This window comes from Pelecanus crispus, chromosome 1, assembly GCF_030463565.1.
Source record: "Pelecanus crispus isolate bPelCri1 chromosome 1, bPelCri1.pri, whole genome shotgun sequence".
Taxonomy (NCBI): Eukaryota; Metazoa; Chordata; class Aves; order Pelecaniformes; family Pelecanidae; genus Pelecanus; species Pelecanus crispus.
Genome location: NC_134643.1, coordinates 91,190,613 through 91,211,681, shown reverse-complemented (window position 1 = coordinate 91,211,681; position 21,069 = coordinate 91,190,613). Strand labels below are relative to the sequence as shown.

Here is a 21,069-nt window from a genome sequence, read left to right as displayed (position 1 = left end):
AACCTTGTAACCCACAACCCAGCTGGGGCCATAGAGAGAGCAAGGACAGAAAGAAAAACTCCCAACTGAACCACCTCATCAGGATCCATGCTGGGACATGTCTCAGCTGCAGAGTATTTCCTTTTCAACTCGGTTGTGTTTTGCTGGAATATGCCTTCTTTGGCTGAGCTAACTCAGTAGCAGAAACTATGAGTATAGACATGAGCTTTGCATTTCTAACAATGTGGTCAGATTTGCCATTTTACTACTTCTTCACCAACCAAGGCCTCTTGATATCCCAAATAAATTCTCTCTGAGAATTAACAGACATGTTTTGCCCCCTATTTGTTACTATGCCTAGAGCTCTTTGGGTTCTATTTGTGCTGTAAGCTGAACAACAATGTTTTTATGCACTGTAACCAGTACCTGTATCTGTTTGCTTCTATTTCCTCTCCCCACGTTACTTTTCATAGCATGAACATATACAGCCACTTACTTCTTACAAGTATTTATGTCACTGAAGCTTGGGCGAGGAAATGCAATGTATATATGTCAGAAAGTAGTAAAGTAAGTGCGCAATGCCCTAGCGTTTTTCAAGCTTGGCTTTTGACCATTTTTTTATTTCCTGCAACTCCATGTTAAAATATTTCATTATTCCATAATCAGCCTCCAGTTTCTTTCCTTATCTTATATATAGTTCAGACTTAATTGTTCATAAAGGCATGAAATCCACTTCAACCTCAAAGATTTATGAGTTTCATTTCTAAAACTCCCACGTGATTGGTCTGTAATGAGATTCAGTCCTCCCACCTTATTCTTTGGATTTTGGGGGACAGAAGAACCTCACCAACCCCCTTTGGAGGTAGCAACTTTTTGCTTAAGTATGGCAAAGCAGATGATCTGCTGAGTGGGTCTAGAGAATATTAATTAGAGAGGAAAGCCTTTTCTTCTCGTCATCTTTGTGTCTTCACAGAAAATTGTAGATTAAATGATCTGTTGTGAAGATTGGGAATTCATTTTCAGGAGCTGAATTAGTTTTGGACTGTATTAGTTTTGCAGAGATTTTACAATGTTCTCAGAGACTTCTAAGAGTCAATTCTGGAGAGAGCGTAAAACCAACGTGAACAGCAAAGCCAGCTGGCTCTTGTCAGCTCTCTTAATTTCTCACTCTCATCTTTTAGATGTATAGTAACCTACAGTGTACGTTGGGCCATCTCCTTCCCTTGGATTTCAGCCAGCAGCCTCAAGGTGTTTCATGTGCTCAAGTCTTGTTCTGCCCAGTGCATCTGCTGTATATGTACACCTGGGACAGAAGACAACTTTGGACATTTCCCTGACCAGAAACTGTCCAGAGCAGATTCTATATGGTGAACAGCTATTATATGGTGACTCATTCTTAGGACTTCCATTCTCCTTTTGTAGACTGACTATACTCCTTTTAGATATATTTTCATTTGAACAGCTGAACTCCAATTCAGAACCCGGGAGACTGGAATCGCTCCCCTAAATAAACATTGTACAGAGAGACACAATGCAGATTTCCAGCATACCACCTCTTTTGCAAACATTCAAGTTCAATGCCTTTAGTTCATTCTTGACTTTCTCTAGGAGTAACAACTAACAGGAAGGGATGGTGATGGTGAAGGCTTCATCAGTGTTCCTGAGGAACCTGCTAAACTCAGGAACAATAAAAGATTTTGTAATGAGAAATGTCACCTGCCACCTGCCTTGTGTAAACAAGCTGTTCCTTTTACAGTTAGCTCAGGCAACTAACCACTAGTTGAAGGGGAATCCTGAAATTGTGTTTTGTGGGAGAATTGTTTCTTTTTCAGTCTCTGGATATCTTGCATGCTTTCCAAAGCCGCAATCTCAGCCCAGAATTTTCATCTTGACTCACTGAAGAAGGAAAGCTATTTGTTTGTTGAACTATTCATGCTGCTCCTGAAGGAGAGCTAGTTTCTGCTGTCTACGTTGCTGCTTGCTCCTAATCACTGAAGACATCATAGTCTGCATGGATAGAGAGAAGCTGTAAAGACTTCAGAGCAGTCTCCTTTTCTATGAAGTACATGGAAACCAAGAAGAAACATATGAAGGGAACATGCAAGACTTGGTAGCAGGCTTTCTCCCATCTTTTTGTGGGATACTTACGGAGGATCAGGGCTCACTTTCCACAATTGATTTAGCATAAATGATGAGCCCTATGTCTTCTTTTAATGTTTCATTGAGACTAGCATTTGTATACGCAAACCTTTTTCCTTGTGCATTGAGAGGCAGAGAAACAGAGGTCCTGGATTGTAACTGCAGATGGTTATATTACCCACCAAACCATTAAGGAACTGTTATAACCATTTTATCTTGTCTATCTTTTTAATAAATCAGGTATTGCATTGCTGGTAAAGATGAGTAGCTGACAGCACTACCTAGTGTTACACAGTGACAGTGAATGCTGAGCAAGTGTTGACCATATATTCAAGCATACTCCATTCCTCTTCTGCATCCTTTCTGCTCTTTCTTCTTTAGTTTCTGCATGCCATTTTGCAGACGCAGGTCAGCAGAGAGACATGGCCCTTTTCCTAATTTAGTTCTCCAACCTTGTATAGCTGTGGTGTAATACCTATTGGCAAGATTCTCTCTTACCCCAGTCTTGCCCTTTCAGCAGGTTTGTCAGTACCTTCAGGCTTGACTTCTCATTTTCTTAAGCACAGCCCGCTCCATTAAAAGCAGGCGGAGTGGTTTTCATTCTCTCCTTATGAAAAACATGATGCTGCATGTTGTTAGTACATTTCCTTAGGGTATCACCTTATTTTACTTTAAGTTAACAAGCTAATGAAAAAGAAGCTTCTTCCTTTTTTTTTTTTTTTTCATTTTGGCAGATTAAGCTGGCTAGGTACATACAGACAGAACCCCTGTGGCCCTCAGCATCAGAGATAATTACAATGGGCATGCAGCCAACCTTTATTTTTCTTAAAAAATATTTATTTCTGTTAACAATGACATCTTTATTTTCAAACTTTCCAGAGGAGTCATTATGTATTGTATTCAGCTGAAGCTCCCATGCTGGGATGGAGCAAGATGAAAGGTTTGAATATTTAATTAGGATTCTTTTTCTACCCGAGTTTCCTGGTTAGAGCAGGGGGCTGTGAGTCAAAGAGACAGTTTTGTGTTCTGCTAGTGTATTTCCATCTGTCAGAAAGAAATTATTCAGTTACTGAATTTTGTATTATGACAAGAATCAATGATCCAGCCTACTTGAGACTGGCTGATGAACTTGAAATGGGAACAGAAATCCAGAAATAATGCAGGAAATATGTGCAATTTCTGCATGGATCTGAGATGTCACCTGCTAGAAAATGCTGAGGCCTGGCAGTGTAAGATTGGAAGGTAATTTGACACCTTGTACAAAGTCTAGTCAAGTACAGACAATGTGCAATTACCCTGGAATGCTAAATTACCACCTGAGTCAGAATTATATTTCCTTTGTGACATTTTCATCAGCTCTCTAGTCATTTAAAAGCTGAATTATAGATCTTCTGGTTATGCAAAATGTCTGTACTTTAAAAGGTGGTTCATTCATGTATGTGTCTTGACAGTTCTCAGAACTTATCTTGAGAACAAAAACTTCAACACTGTTCTGCTGCTGCAGCAAAACTTATTTCCTATAGCCACTTTATTTATTTTAGGACTATGAATGGACAATTTTTATTGTTCCAGGATCTGGGAATCTCCCTTGCTCCAGGCCTTGAAGGCTAATGATGTGCAAGCCATTCAGAAACTTCTTGCTTGTAAAGCCTGTGGTACCCATCAGAGAGGTAGTGCCCCTTCTTGTACTAGCTTTGGCTGAAATACTTTTGAGAACAAAACATCTGGGGTCTGCACATTTGGATAACGGGCACAGGGCTGTAGCTGTAGCAGAGAATAAACTTGCCGGGGGGAGTGGAAACAGCTGAATGGTAGGGATTCAGCACTGAGACGGTTAATTTATTATTGTCTCTCTAGGTGCAGTGGGAGAGACAGCCCTTCATGTGGCTGCATTGTATGGCAATGTGGATGCTGCTCAGGCTCTGATCGAGGCAGCCTCGGAGCTTGTTAATGAAGTAATGACATCTGAGCTGTAAGCAGGTAAAAATGTTGAGCTGAAAGGACAGTGTCAGCACATCCAAATGGTCCAAAATGGTCCAGTAATGGTCCAGATCCATGTTAGGGATTCATTCAGGATCCAAAACAGCCAGTGAAAATGACCTACGCAAGGATGTTCTATTTTATTGTCCCCTGACTCAGTTGCTTAACACCTCTGGATACTCTGTTTTCAGTCCAAGAAGTAAACTGTGTACCTATGCTGATTTAAAAAACCTATGTACCTAAACTGTATATATATGCTGACCTAAAAAACCAAAAGCTTTTTCCTTGGAATATATCCCATTCTCAACCTTTTTTCCCCATTTCTCATTCCCATTTGATTGGTCTGGATTGATAATTGAGCAAGATCACTTTGTGATAGCCTCTGCAGAAATGTTTCAGTGCTGCAAGAAGCAGTATGGATTCAGAAGATTATGCTTTTCCTATCTGAAGCTCATTCTCACAGATTTTGCTAAACAGAGACATGCCAGAGGAAGCAATGTAAGCTCCTCCTCAGGAGCTTCCTCCCTGATCAAACACCCTCAAGGAGAGGAGAATGCATCTGAGGCTCTAGTACATTCATGTAGCCCTCAGGAGCAGCAGCATTGTTTCTGTTGTTTTGCCTAAATTTCAGGGTGAACATTACCTTTAACTCTGTGAATTTTTGGGGAGGGATGTCACTTTTTTAGAATGATTTCATAGCAATTCTGTGCATTGTGTGAGAATTGCATCCTTCTATTCCAGAAAAAGACTGAAAAAAAGTAGCATCTATAGTGATTTATGTGGGAAATATAACTATGGTCATTCGCCCGTGTCTGAACAAGGTTTTTCATTTCTCTGTGCCTCAGTTTCTCCATCTGCAAAATATCATGAACTATTTCAGAGCCATAAACAAAGACTGATGTAAAATTTGGTGAAGTAACACTTCCAAGTGCTTGAGATACTCACATAGAAGCTATTACAGAGGTGTGAAAATATGAGTAGGAGCATAAGCGGAATAAACAAGGCCCTAAAACACTTTAATGAGAAATGCTGACAGTGAATAGTTTTATTATTAGTTTTTATTTTATTATTTTTATTTTATTATTAGTTTTTCATTAGTTTTGTTTAACTTCCATGTTATTTCCTGCATTTCTTTTAACTGCTCTTCAGGGGACCATATTTTATCTTTTGCTGCCTGTGCTGGGAGTGAGGAAATTGTATGTTTACTCATTGAAAATGGAGCTGATATCAGAGCACAAGGCTCCTTGGGTAAGAACTGTTCAATAACCTCTTTCAGTTTTGCTTAAATAATGTGCTATCAAACAGTGTATTCCATTTTCCCAAACTGTTTCTCACTGTTCTTGCCTCACTTTAAGAGTGCTGAAGTTCAGTCAAGTGAAAAGCAGTGAAGAGGGATGGTCATGAATCCATACATAGTATATGGCCCTTCCATAAGAATAAGATCCATGTCAATGTTTCTGAAGACAATCTGTAAGTCAACAATAGACAGCTGATCTCTCCAATTTACAGAAGTCTTAAGTTCTGTTGATGTTCTTTGTGAAAGAAACACTTTAATATTAGTTTCAGCTCAGCAAAGTCTGTGCTTTGCAAGGCAAAACACTGTAGGTATGTGCATACGAAAAGTTATGCCCAAGACTGAAATTTCAAAGATATAAACAATACCAACTGAAACCCAGGGGGAGAAAACAATCTACTCTGGAGACATTGTAGTCCTAGAGCTACCTAGACAGAGAAATGCTCAGTTCCAAACTGACTATTCCTAAATCAGAAAGGAAAGAGGATCTTGTACTGATAACCTATCATATGCACTTCAGGTCAGAAGCAAAATATCTTTTTGATGATTTTTTTATATATTGAAGGCCTCTACTTGGCAGCTGCTATCCTTAGGTTTTGAAGTGGATGTGTCTGTAGCACACTGAGGGGGTGCAGTGTGCTAACAAATTGCTTTCTCTTACTGAAACTGAGTAGGGACTACCTAAGAGTCTGTCATAGCTAGGAGATGAGGGGTTTTTAATCTTATTGTTTCACAGAAGATCTCATTTTCTGTGTGACCTCAACACTGTTCTTCATATCCTGGTTCTTCAACCCAACAAGAGCTTCACCTGACAGATGTACAATCTTGTCCTCTCTTATGAAAGGAATAACATGGGACAGGAAGCCCAGATTCCTAACAAGAAGAGACTCACTCTATTCAAGCTAGCATGGACAAAAGGAAACACAATAGTGAGTATGTTAATAGCATTCACATTACCTAGAACTGTTGTCACCGTATCACCTCCTGAACTGAAGGAGTTGATGGATTATCTGTGTATGGGACCATTTAGAAGCAGAAATGCAGCTGCCCAAGGTAAAATGTGATAAAACTAGACCTGTGCTGATTCGGAGAGAACTTCTCAACTCCTGCATCATCATCAACAAGTTATCATACAGTGTATCAGAGCCCCACTCTGCTCAGTAGTGACTGAAGAGATGAAACATCTATTACTAATCATCTAACATTTCAGCAAGGACTTGGGTCAGTCCTGGCTGGGGGAAAAGAGGACCTCTGTTAAACTGGTAATGCTTGTAATACGTGGGGATTTTTGGAAGGCTTTCCACCCTATTAGTGACCACGATCAGCTTACTTAGCTTGAGAACCTGGTAACACCAGACACTGACAAGTCCATTCTCCCTTTGCAGGAGAGCAAGGCAGTTGGGAAATCTGGGGAGACTATAAAGGAGATTGTTCTGAGTAAATGTTTTTATTATTTCAGCTGTTCCCATCTCGCTAATTAGATGTCACCACCTCATGCAGAAAACAAAACATGTCCAGTGAAATTTTGGCCCTTTGACCTCCACCTTGTATGACCTCACTGAGATTGACTCATGGGATCTCTTGGAACTTATCATCTCCTCAAGCAAAACAGAAGTATATTATGTGATCTCTAACTCCTTCTTTCAGTGATAAAGTTTTGCACACTTCCTAAATATCCCAAAGTATTAGAATTGTCCATATGTTGAAAGCCAGGAGTGCAGCTGTTACAGTGGAAGATCATGACTGGCATAACCTCAGAGGAATTTGGTCTGAATGTCCAAGAATGTAAATATAAATTTAGTCTCGTTTCTTTTCTGAGGCCTGGATGATCCTTGATCTTACTCCTGTTACTGAGCTGGTGAGTTTCAGAGAATCATAGAATGCTTTGGGTTGGAAGGGACCTTTAGAGATCACCTAGCCCAACCCCCCTCCAGTGAGCAGGGACAGCTCTGACTACATCAGGTTGCTCAGAGCCCCATCCAACCTGACCTTGAATGTTTCCAGGGATGGGGCCTCCACTACCTCTCTGGGCAACCTGTTCCAGTGCTTCACCACCCTCATTGTAAAAAACTTCTTCCTTATAGCCAGTCTAAATCTATTCTTCTTTAGTTTAAATCCATTATTATTTGTCCTGTCACAACAGGCCTTGCTAAAAAGATTGTCCTCATCCTTCCTATAGGCCCCCTTTAAGTACTGGAAGGCCACAATAAGGTCTCCCTGGCAGCCTTCTCTTCTCCAGGCTGAACAACCCCAACTCTCTCAGCCTGTCCTCGTAGGAGAGGTGCTCCAGCCCTCGGATCATTTTTGTGGCCCTCTTCGGGACCTGTTCCAACAGGTCCATGTCCTTCTTGTGCTGAGGGCTCCAGAGCTGGACGCAGTACTCCAGGTGAGGTCTCACCAGAGCAGAGTAGAGGGGCAGAAATCACCTCCCTCGACCTGCTCGCCACGCTTCTTTTGGTGCAGCCCAGGATTCAGTTGGCTTTCTGGGCTGCAAAGCGCACATTGTTGGTTCATGTCCAGCTTTTCATCCACCAGCACCCCAAAGTCCTTCTCCACAGGGCTGCTCTTAATCCCTTCATCCCCCAGCCTGTATTGGTACCGGGGGTTGCCCTGTCCAAGGTGCAGGAGCTTGCACTTGGCCTTGTTGAACCTCATGAGGTTCACACAGGCCCACCTCTCCAGCTTGTCCAGGTCCCTTTGGATGACATCTCGTCCTTCTGGTGTGTCAAACGCACCACTCAGCTTGGTGTCGCCTGCAAACTTGCTGAGGGTGCACTCAGTCCCACTGTCTAGGTCATTGATGAAGACACTAAACAGCACCGGTCCCAGTACAGACCCTGGAAGGACACCACTTGTCAACGGTCTGCATTTGGACATCAAGCCATTGACCACTACCCTCTGGATGCAACCATCCAGCCAATTCCTTATCCACCGAACAGTCCACCCATCAAATCCATATCTCCGCAATTTAGCCTTCCTTATGTTGTGGGGGACTGTGTCGAACGCTTTACAGAAGTCCAAATAGGTGACACCTGTTGCTATTCCTTTGTCCACTGATGCAGTCACTGCTTCATAGAAAGCCACTAGGTTGGTCAGGCAGGACTTGCCCTTGGGTGAATCTGTGCTGGCTGTCTTGAATCATCTCCCTGTCCTCCATGTGCTTTAGCATAGCTTCTAGGAGGATCTGTTCCATGATCTTCCCAGGCACAGAGGTGAGGCTGACAGGTCGGTAGTTCCCAGGGTCCTCCTTTCTTCCCTTTTTAAAAAAGGGCACAACGTTTCCCTTCTTCCAGTCACGAGGGACTTCACCTGACTGCCATGACTTTTCAAATATCATGGAGAGTGGCTTGGCAACCACATCAGCCAATTCCCTCAGGACTCTGGGATGCATCTCATCAGGTCCCATAGACTTGTGTACATTCAGGTTTGTCAGGTGGTCTCAAACCTGATCTTCCCTTACAGTGGGAGGGGCTTTACCCCCCTGGTCCCCATCTTGTCCATCGACTTGGGAGGGATGAGGAGAGAGGTTGCCAGTGAAGACTGAGGCAAAGAAGCTGTTGAGTACCTCAGCCTTCTCCTCGTCTGTTGATACTAGGTTGCCATTCTTGGTCATCGGGGGGGGCGGGGGGGGGTACGCTTTCTTTAGCGTATGTCTTTAGTATGTCAACCTTTTCTGGTTGACATACCTGTAGAAGCCCTTCTTGTTATTCTTTACATCCCTTGCCAAATTCAGATCCAGCTGCACCTTGGCCTTCCTGACCCCCTCCCTACACAACCGGGCAGTGTCGCTGTACTCTTCCCAGGACACCTGTCCCTGCTTCCACTGCCTGTGCAGTTCCCTCTTACTCTTTAGTTTGGCCAGCAGGTCTCGACTCAGCCATGCTGGTCTCTTCCCTTCCTTGCCTGATTTCTTGCACCTGAGGACTGAGAGCTCTTGCGCTCTATGGAAGGTGTCCTTAAAGATCTGCCAGCTCTGTTCTGTTCCCCTGTCCCTGAGGACCATTTCCCAGGGTGTCCTTCTGACTAACTCCTTGAAGAGCTGGAAGTTTGCTTTTCTAAAATTTAGGGTCCTGACTATACTTCTTGCTTTTCCCATGTCCCTCACCAGTGTGTGCTCCACCAATGCATGATCACTGCAGCCCAGGCCGCCTCCAGTCTCGACATCACCAATAAGCTCACGTGCATTGGTGACCATCAGGTCCAGTATTGCATCCCCTCAGGTAGGGGTGTCTATTACCTGGTTTAGGAAGTTATCCTCAATGCATTCTAGGAATCTCCTGGATTGCCTACAGCTTGCCGTGTTGCTTTTCCAGCAAATGTCGGGATGGTTGAAGTCCCTCAGTAGGATGAGGGTCTGCAAGCGCGAAGCCTCCTGGAGCTGGAGGAAGAAGGCTTTGTCAGTAGGCTCCCCTTGGTCAGGGGGCCTGTAGTAGACACCAGCCACACGGTTCCCTTTGTTGCCTCTGTCTCTGATTCTTACCCATAAGCTTTCCACCTGCTTGTGGTTATTCTTCAGGGACAGCTCTTCACACTGTATCGATTTCTTTATGTAGAGGGCAACGCCTCCACCCCTCCTTCCTTGCCTGTCTCTTCTGAACAGCCTGTAGCCATCAATAGCCACATTCCAGTCATGGGATTCGTCCCACCAAGTTTCAGTTATGGCAATCAGGTCATAGCTTTCTAGTAGCATAGTAGCTTCCAACTCCTCCTGTTTGTTCCCCATGCTGTGTGCATTTGTGTAGAGGCATTTCATCTGGGCTGTTGGCCATGTCACCTTCTTAGTGGAACATCCCTTGTTTCCCTTGAGGTGTTTCATGGAGGTTTCCTTGTTAGCTCCTACTACCTCAGGAGCCCCCAGCTCATCTCCGCAAGACTTCGACTGTGCTGCAGCGTCCCCAGCACCCAGCACTTCTCTTGGCAACAGGTTGAGGGCTCGTAGTAGCACCTCGTCCCTCTAACCATTGTGTACCATCCCACAGGTTGTCACAGGCAAGCCTGGTATGTTCCCCCTCCCCCTTCACATCTAGTTTAAAGCCCCGTCAATGAGCCCCGCAAGCTCCTGAGCAAAGACCCTCTTTCCCCTTTTGGAAAGGTGGCTCCCGTTTGACGCCGGCAAGCCTGGTGCCATGTAGACCATCCCATTGTCAAAAAACACAAAGTTGCGACAGTGGCACCAGCCACGGAGCCATGTATTAATAAATTGGGTCTGCCTGTTCCTTCCAATGTCACTTCCCGCAACTGCAAGGAGGAAAGAAAAAACAACCTGTGCCCCAGATTCCCTCACTAACCGTCCCAAGGCCCTGAAGTCTCTTTTAATCACCCCTGGGCTATGCACTGCAACTTTGTCACCACCCACGTGGAAGAACAGTAATGGGCAGTAGTCCGGGGGCCGTACCAGGCTGGGAATTCTCCTAGTGATATCTCTGACCCGGGCTCCTGGGAGGCAGCAGACTTCCCTATGAGGAGGGTCCACCCAGCATATTGGACCCTCTGTTCCCCTCAGAAGGAAATATCCTACAACTGTGACCTGTCTGAAGTGGAATAAATATGGATGTAGGTATTTCTGTATCCTAGCTGTGTTCTACATGCTCTACATGACCTTCTTCACCATGTGCTGCATTTACTGACCTCTGAAACTTCAAGACAACACCAAAACAGATCAAAGAGACAATACATGCAGAAACTGCTGCACGTATCTGATTCCTCATGTCCCCTTCATATCCCGTAAGCCTACATAGGGAGTCCTTAGTGTCAGCCACCAGGGTTGGGAATGACTGCAAAAGACTGCTGCCCTGCAGACATAATGGAGTGACTCAACAGCTTCACTCTAGCTTTCCTGGGTCACAATCACAAGGCAGCATAGGCTTCAATACATCCTAGAAGCATATTAGGAATTCCTGAATAAGCTCTTATGGCATGCACTGAAAGTCAGCATGACACTGCAATAGACTGCCCACTATTCAGGAGCCACAGTTATGGGCATTGCGTGTTCCTGTCTAAGCAATATTTCTCATAGTCATAGTGTGTTACTACAAAGGAAGAAGTAGCACTTCCTCCTGAGAAGCACACTTTAAATCATCCAACACTGTCCAAAACTTTAAGGCGTTCTAAAGCTGGCTAATTCCAGTTCTGGGACATTTAAGCTGCATGATGTAGTCAAGGGACAGGTCCCCACTATGTGGACTAGCTAAACAAGTGGCTATTATGTGATTCCGTATTAGCCTGCCTTTTTTATTCAAAAGCTCTTCCCTCATTCTCTTCTTGCTCTTTTGTGTGAAAGGTATGTAAAGATGTCAATGGAGAGCTCTGCCTATCAATACCTTTCAGAAACCAATGATTTATTTCCATTTTACGGATGAGGAGACAGAGTCATGCAAGAGAAGAAGCTAGCGCTTTGAAAACTGCTTGTGATTTTTAGTGCCCCAGTTCAATGGACAATATGTAGTATCCATGGCCATATTGGGTGGAATAAGCATCCACAATTCCAGGTGAAGTCTTTGGCACTTCAAATGCCCAGAACCGCTGAAAACCACCCTCAACTAGGTTGTCTACAGCTGTGAACCTGACTCTGAGATGATCAGGTAGCCATCTTTTGTTAGCAGCTGAGACCTAAATCAGTTTTCTTTACACTAAGTCATATTCAGTTCTTGCGGCTGCAGAGATTCATAACACTGAGAATTATGACAGAAGCTATACCATGAGGAGGATTCGTTTGTGTTGGTCACCACTGTGCCTGCTTAAATGGAGCCTTACAGTCATATCTTGGTCAGTTTCTAACGTAGTGAGATCTCTTTCAGGAAACTGACTCCTGAGGATAACCTCTGGTTGGTGGAGGAACTGGTCACAGTAACAGAGGTTATAATAATATTGATCTTGGAGGTAAGTGAGAAGAGTTTACGTTTATAATATTTCCTGAGTTTGCAATTTGACTGAATACAAATCTAAACAGTGTATACTTCTTATATTAGAAATATCTTCAGAGTTGGAGCAACCAAATACTTCGGACAAACCATCTTGGGAGGGCCTTTCCACATCATCATGTAAGGTCCCACTCGTCCAGATTCCAGAAAGATTTTGTTTCCTGGATGTATGTAACAACATCTCCATTTTATAGACGGAGGAGGGATGCTGTCAAGGAACATTAACAAATGGAAGGTACCTGATGGAGCAAGGATGTAGGAGAAGGTGTGATTCTAACTCTGTATTTTTGCCTCTTCTTCCTTTGCAACGTCACATATGATTGCATGATTCTGGTAACCATGGTGATGCATCTCACCAGCTGAGGTGGTGCCCAATGTCCTTTGTCCTGATGCTAGGATGGTGCAATGTCATGTACTTCGCACATGGCTTCCAGATGTTTGGACCCTTTACCATCATGATCTAGGAAGGTAAGTTAAAGTCTTTTGACTGTGAGAGAAAAACTAATACATGTGTCAAGGAGATCTACACAGTCTAGCAGTTTTGGAATTATTCCATACATAAGCATAGGCTAGGACTGTAGCTCAAGCCTTTTGGCAGAGTGGCCACAGATTCCAAGATTGCTACCTGAAAACCTGAAAATATTTAAGGAATATTTTTCCTTTAATTAGGAAGTCATTCTAAGGGAAAAACTGGATAATAAGATGGCAAGAATGGATAAATGTGTTCAGTCCACAGGATGTCACATAAACAATGCATAGGAGACTAGCAGGATGCATTCCTGTTGGAATTCACAGTCTTGAGAGATATAGGCCAAGTAAAGACTAGAGTCAGGACGCTGAACTTTAGGAGAGCAAACCTTCAGTTGTTTAAGGAATTAATGGATGGAACCCCCTGGGAAACTGCCCTCAGGGTTAAAGGAGCTGAACAGAGCTGGCAGCTCTTTAAGGGCGTTTTTCTTAGAATGCAAGAGCTCTGGATTCCCATGTGTAAGAAATCAGGCAAGAAGGTCAGGAGATCAGCATAGCTCATTAAGGACCTCCTAGTCAAACTATAGTGTAAGAAGGAAATGCACAGGCAGTGGAACCAGGAACATGTATCCTGGGAAGAATATAAGGATGCTACCTGAATGTGTAGGGATGGGACCAGGAAAACTAAGGCACAGCTGGAGCTGAATCTGGCAACAGATGGAAAGAATAATAATAAGGGCTTCTACAGGTACATTGGCCCAGAAAAGGAACATCAAAGAAAATATACACCTCCCACCACCCAATAAATAAGACAGGAGAACTGGTGAAAAACAACATGGAGAAGGCTGAGGTATTAAACAATTTTTTTGCCTCAGTTTTCAATGGCAATCTCCCCACATCTCCCAAGCCCCTGAACCTCAACGCAGGCACTATGGGAATGAAGTCCCACCCACTGTAAATGAAAATCAGGGTAAAGACCACCTAAGGAACCTGAACATACATAAATCCATGGGACCCAACGAGATGCGTCCCAGAGTCCTGAGAGAATTGGCTGATGTAGTTGCCAAGCCACTTTCCATCATATTTTAAAAGTCATGGCAGTCAGGTGAAGTCCCCAGTGACTGGAAAAAGGGAAACGTCACCCCCATTTTTAAAAACAGTAAAAAGGAGGACCCTGGGAACTACAAAGTAGTCAGACCTACCTCTTTGCCTGATAACATCATGGAACAGATCCTCCTGGAAGATATGTTGAAACATATGGAAGACAGGGAGGTGATTAGATACAGCCAACATGGCTTCACCAAGTGTAAGTTTTGCCTGACTAATCTAGTGGCCTTCTACAATGGACTGACTGCATCAGTGGGCAAAGGAAGAGCTATGATATCATCTACCTGGACTTCTGTAAGGCCTTTGATATGGTCACCCACAACAGTCTTGCTGCTAAATTGGAGAGATACGGGTTTGATGGATGGACTGTTAGATGGATAAGGAATTGGCTGGATGACTGTGCCTAAAGAGTTACAGTCAATGGTGCAATGTCCAAATGGAAACTAGTAATGAGTGGTGTCCCTTAGGGGTCTATATTGTGACCAATGCTATTTAATACCTTCATCACTGTGTCATTGATAGTGGGATTGAATGCATCCACCTCAAGTTTGTGGATGACACCAAGCTGAGAGGTGCAGTTGATATGCTTGAGGGGAGGGATGCCATCCAGAGGGGCCTGGACAGATTTGAGGAGTGGGCCCATGTGAACACCATAAAGTTCAACAAGGCCAAGTGCAAGGTCCTGCACCTGGGTTGGGGCAATCACCAGGATCAGTACAGACTGGTGGATGAGTGGCTTGGAGCAGCTCTGTGGAGAAGGACTTGGGGATACTGGTGGAGGAAAAATTTCTCGGCTGGCCATGTGCACTTGCAGCCCAGACAGCCAACGGTGTCCCAGGCTGCATAAAAAGAAGCATGGCAAGCAGATTGAGGGAGGTGATTCTGCCCTTCTACTCCGCTCTGGTGAGACCCCACCTGGAGTACTGCATCCAGCTCTGGAGTTCCCAGTACAAGAGAGACATAGACCTGTTAGAGTGGGTCCAGAGGAGTGCCACAAAAATGATCAGAGGGCTGGAACACTTCTCCTATGAAGAAAGGCTGAGAGAGTGGTGGTTGTTCAGCCTGGAGAAGAGAAGCCTCTGGGGAGACTTTCTTGCGGCCTTTCAATGTACAAGGGGGCTTATAAGAAAGATAGAGAGATACTTTTTTCCAAGGCCTGTAGTGACAGGACTAGGGGCAATGGTTTTAAACTGAGACAGGGTAGCTTTAGAATAGATATAAAGAAAATTTTTTTTATGATGAGGGTGGTGAGACACTGGAACAGGTTGCCCAGAGAAGTTGTGGATGTCCCACCCCTGGAAGCGTTCAAAGTCAGGTTGGACAGGGCTTTGAGCAACCTGATCTAGTGAAAGATGTCCCCGCTCATGTCAGGGGGGCTGGATTAGATGATCTTTAAAGGTCCCTTCCAACCCACACCATTCTATGATTCTATGAGTCTATGATTCTATGATTCTATGACTCTATGATTCTATGATCTGGTGCTTCAAATTGAGGCAACAGAGCTAGTTCTTGAATTGGGAACAATAGTGGTAGAATTAGAGAGGGAACATTATCAGTAAGGGAGAAGTAAGTTTCTTCAAATGGCACAAGCTAAAGGCAATCACTTTCAATTGTCAGCATGGCAGAGATAGCCACTAAGTTGGAATAGAGTATCAGTCTACTGGCATGTCTGGGTATTGGTGGAATGGTTTATCTTCTTGCCCATAGGTAACACTAAAAGGTGACACTTTTGGAAAAGCATGCCTTTTCCCCTTTACTGGGGAAAACACTCTAAAAATAGTATTTTAAAAGTTCTGCATTTGCATAAATAAAAATGCTGACTGTGATACTGCTATAATATGGCTATTGATGTTTATGATTTAGGGCATAAATAGAACAACAATTTGATGGAGCAGGAAACAGTCTTATTTTATAGCCACCTCTCTTACAGACACTTCAACATGTTGATTTAGAGCATCAAGCCAGTCTCCTGTCAGCATATTAGAGTCCTCCCACTGGATTATTTGGATGGTACATTTCATCCTCAGAGCAAAATATATTCAGTATGGTATTCACTGGTACACTACAAACCTGAAGAAAATTAAGTCAGTTCTCCAGTTCACATTCATGGGGTTAGGGATAAATCTATACTTTGTTTTGCCTATGCTGCTATCTAACCAGATGATCAAACAAGACAGAGGACCAGATGATCAAACAAGGAAGAGGAGATCCAAGCATGGACCTTTGATTCGACTTGGTATGCCAAAAAGTGAAAAAGCAGGGTAGACTGATAACTAGGACATTAAGGATACCTTTACTTAAGAACTTAAGAGTAGTTCACTGTTGTGGGATCTTGACTATGATGGATCAATTTGAAAAGAGGACTGGAAGGGGTGCAGATTGTTTTTTATTTATATCATCAGATTAAAAGACTAGGTAATTCACATGGTAAGTTCCCATGTGAATGGGATCACAGACCCCAAGCGATGTGTGGACAAAACATTGAGTTGCTATGATAGAACACATACACTGCAGTCCTGTGGAACCCCAACAGCACAGTATCGTTAGAATTATATAATGAATTACAGGATAATTTTACAGCATGAGCATCTAGATCCACTAAAATATTTTAACACCTAAATGTCCAAGCCTGTGATCCGTACTTCCCCCACCTGATCCATTTAGGTAAGAGGATGTATTTGTTTAAGATCTTGTTGACTGAGTTATTTTAGATCCTAGGAAACTGCTGCTACGCTTACCCATCAGATCACACATATGTGACTTAGAGTTTATCTCAAGTCTAACTTTGCTCTGACTACATCTTGTAAGGGACCTGATCTGATATGTACTCTCTAAATACACCTAACAAACCAGAGCAAGCATGGAAAAAAATGATAGAATACAAAACAGTAGTCATGAACAAATATTTGACAGGTGGTAAGGCCTACTTGTGATAAGGCCAGTTATATATTTTTAGGTGATGGAGACAAAAATTCTGGATCACTTTCCTTGTTTAGACATTTTATCTTTGTAAATCCTTAATTGTAATAGAAAAAAAAAAAGCATTAGCAGTATGGCCCAGGATTTGGGATTCTTCTGCTCTTGGAGTGTCAGAAAACTGAAGCCACAGGTTCAGTCCTTGCTGTGCTTAAGAAGGCTTACGACTCAGGACTAGCTAGATGCCTGATTCTTCTGACACAGAGGTCCTGAACAAGCAAAGGAAAACTGTATCTAGGGAAGAAGTGGCAGACACTGATATATTTTCCTTAATTCAGGTGGTTCTTGTGACTGTTTGGTTTGAGACTTGGTTAGCAAAGCTCTGATAAAATGGACCTTATGTGGTCCAAATTTGACCTATGGACCATTTCATGGTCTATTATTTTGCAGAATAAATTGATAATACTGATGAAAGACTGCTTAGCATTGTAAAATACTGATATACAGATCCATTTTTTGAAAACTCTCATCTAAGGCTAGTCCTTGACGGCTGGGAAGAAAAGAGTGCATGTTCTTTCTACATAGAATGAATTTCCTAAAAACATTTATGTCAGAAGGATCTGGGTGTTCTAGCAGACAAAGAACTCAATTGTGAAAGGCTTACTGTGGTCTGTGCATGAATAAACAGCGAATAGAGTCAGTGTGAGAGGCTGATCTTCTGTCCATGTATGGTATTAGTGAGACTGATTTTGTCTGTTCCTGATATTCTCCTCTTAAAAAGGATGCTCAAAAATGTGATGAAAACAAGAACCATAACAATGATGTGAGGGCCAAATGAGACGTGTGACAGTGACACATTTAAGTATTTCAATTTTTTAGAGTATAGAGGTGAATATGTGATATGATGATGGTCAAAAATGCAGAAATACCAGATTGCAAATAGCTCTTTATCCTAATTGGGTAGTGCACAAAAAGTGCCAGGCAAACTGCAATTAAAACTTACCATAACAGTAAGACTGAGTAGCCATGGGGAAAACCAGTCCAAGGTATCTGGTAGATTCATTATTCCTGAATAATCAATATTAGATACCTTTCTGCAAGTGTAAGTTAAACTCAACAGTGAGTAAAGAGGTGAAATGTAATATCCTGGAGGGTAAAGGAGATCAGACCAGATGATCGGTGTTCCCTCTTCTGCCTTAATTTCCATGGCAATATGCTCATGGTTCGTTGTGAGAAGCCTTGGTCTTACTGCTAGTACTTTTTCTAATCTGCAGATGATATTTGGAGATATGTGCAGACTTGGGTCCGTAAAGGGAGGGCTTATTTAGAGAACCTAAATTAAGGATAAGAATTCAGAGGAAGAGAATAAGACTGCTGGTATTTGATCCAGATTCTGAAAAATTTCAATACCGTAGTAAGAAAGAATCTACGTTATTCTCGCTCTTCTTCAGAAACAATATGGATTTACTGTTGTTATTGATGTGTTCCCTAGAACTTCCCAAAGCCTATGATTGAATATAGCATAGCCAAGCATTGTATTTGTCTTGCGATACAATGGCTGCATAATGTAGCCATTATATTTCTTTCATTTTCCAGGTGAGGACAGAATATTGGCCCATCTTATAAAACAGGACGCTGAAGTCAGGAGCCTTGAAGACCATAAGAAGACCTAACTGAAGTAGCTGTAAGTAAATAAACTTAGACATAGACATACACAGGAGATGTGTCTGTCTTGTCCTATTGTTTGGGCTAAAATTTGATGCTTTAGTTTACAGAGATAATCAGATTATTCTGGCCAAGTCCGTAAGAGTCTTGGTTTTTTTCCCTTTTCTTCTTCTTTTTCCTCCTCTCTTTCTCTGTTAGCTTTTTACATCATCTTCCAGACCCAAGATCCCGATGAGTTGGGCCACTTCCACAGCTATCCCATGGCACTTTTAGCACCTTTGAGCTCTTCCTCAGCATCATTGATGGACTTGCCAACTATGAAGTGGACCTACCCTTCATGTATGGCATCACTTATTGAGCCTTTGCTGTTACTGCTCCTTATGCTCAACTTGTTCATTGCCATGATGGGTGGCACCCACTGAGAAGTGGCTCATGAGCAGGATGAGCTTTGGAGAGCACAGGTGACAAAACTGTTCAGTTATGTCCCTGTTGTGAATTTTGAAGACTGTGTTGGAAAGGACAGTTGCCAGTCTTGGAAGGTGCACAGTTGGGGCATTGAGAAGTGAGGCATGTACAGTTGAGAAGAGCTGTGGGTTTTCTTATGGAGGGAAGAACTGAATTCTTATGAGCAAAGGTAGGGCTACATGAGAAGTACATGTAAGTGTTTCATGAATTCAAAGGTGATTAGAAGTGTGGATTTTATCTTTGCTACATTGGTCTCATGGCAACTATGGAAATACTCTGTTTCCTCTCTTTCCATGTCCCTCAATGCCTGCACAAATTTACTTATTTATATATTTATTTACTGCAGATTGTTGCTACTACTGTCACGCTGGAGAGGAAGCTTCCATGATGTCTCTGTCCTTGCTCTGGAATCTGTATCCAGAAATATGGTCTAGGGCACAGATGGAATCTCATGTAAGTTCTATTAGAGTAGATAACAAAACACAGTAAATTCACATGTATAAACCCATCAGGAAGGACTACCCTGTTCTAAGAAGTCAGACCCAGTGAAACAAATCACATAATGGAGGATGGGATTGTTGGGATCTAATGCAGAATTCTGAAATCTGAAGCTGGACAAGAACCAGGAAAAAGATAGAATCTGAGTTTTAAGAACCTTTTTAGATTATACTAGGTCCCACTCCCATACCTCAGGTAGAGAATTTTTATCTACAGTTCATCACAAAGTGAGGAACATACATCATGAAGTGAGGAACGCATCTTATAGGGGTCCTAAGTAAATGTCTCAGCATAGTCACAGGCCCATAAACCATCACTGTTAGAAAATGCCTCTTCATGCTTTATCTTGAGTATCATCCAATTCCTTTCCATTCACTCCCACTCCTGAATTGCACTCCTTTAAACAATTCCTATGTCCTACCTAAGTGTCTTAGGATGACACCAAAGTGGCATGGAAATTACCCCACATTGCTTGACCTTGTCAAACAAAGATTAAGGGTAGATATTATTGCTCTCACACAAAAAGCATAGCAAATTCCTTTCTGAAGGGAAGGCATCATCTCACAGCCATACAAAATGGACTACACCTAGGTCTGTGGTACTGAAAGCTGAACTTACCAGCTTGCCAATTGTGCTGTATTCTGACTATGGCTGGATAAAAGAAGTCTCAAGAATGGGTCATTGATTTTATGATATGTATTTGTGTGAAGCTACTCAACCTAAGATCCTCGGTGTTAGCTTAATAACTTAGCACTATTTCCTAGAGAGGTCTAAAAAGCATCCTAAATTTGAATAAAAACAGTCTAGCAGTCCTAACAATAAACATTAGATCCTCACTAAGTTCTTTGTGCATGCAGTTAACCATCCTAAGTATGTCCCTAAGCTGACATTTAGTTTCCTAATTGGTAGGTTTGACAGACTGATCTTTCAGTTTGCAATAATATTTCACCTGTCAAAAAACCACATTGCTTCTCAGTACAAATCACAGGCAACCCAGCTGTTGGACTACTGCTATTTTTACGGTAGTTCTCTTCATTGGGGAAAACCACATTTGTTTATCATGATCATTGTTATTATTGTTGTTGCTAGTTTGTTCTTGTTATAAGTCTGCAGAGATGGCAGGTTAAAATAGCAACAGTTTTGCAACTTAACTTATAGTAGAGACATTAGGGTACATTATAATTACTGTCCTTTTTAACAGAGCAGCACTAATAAATCTACTTTTAAATAGCTTATTATAGATAGTGCCTTCTCATTCATATCTGTCAAACTAGCTGACTCCTCTGAATGAACCTGATTTTCTTATTTTTAATCTCCTGTTCACTTGTAGAGTCAAGATGGTTCAACGAGGACTAGGGTCTGTTCTCAGCAACAGAACTGTTTATAAATGATAAATCTGTTACAGCTGTCCAAATGCATGAACAGTAGTAGGTTTGTATAGTTTGTAGAGCTACCAAAATGCATGACAGAGTTTCATAGATATAACTAAAATTCTAGTTTTAGCCAGCAGCATGTATAATTTCTAGTGCCACTGTAAACTAGAAAAAAGTCCAACTTTACTTAGCATGGCCTGAATTTAAGGGATTAGTTTTCAGAAGCAAACAGCATTATTGCTTGTATAAATAACTGACCAAAGTC

General features: G+C 42.4%; 1 pseudogene; it reads left to right on the top strand.

The window, feature by feature from the left end:
- Positions 1 to 3,041: 3,041 nt before the first annotated feature.
- Positions 3,042 to 20,822, top strand: LOC142593447 (transient receptor potential cation channel subfamily V member 6-like; annotated as a pseudogene).
- Positions 20,823 to 21,069: the final 247 nt, after the last annotated feature.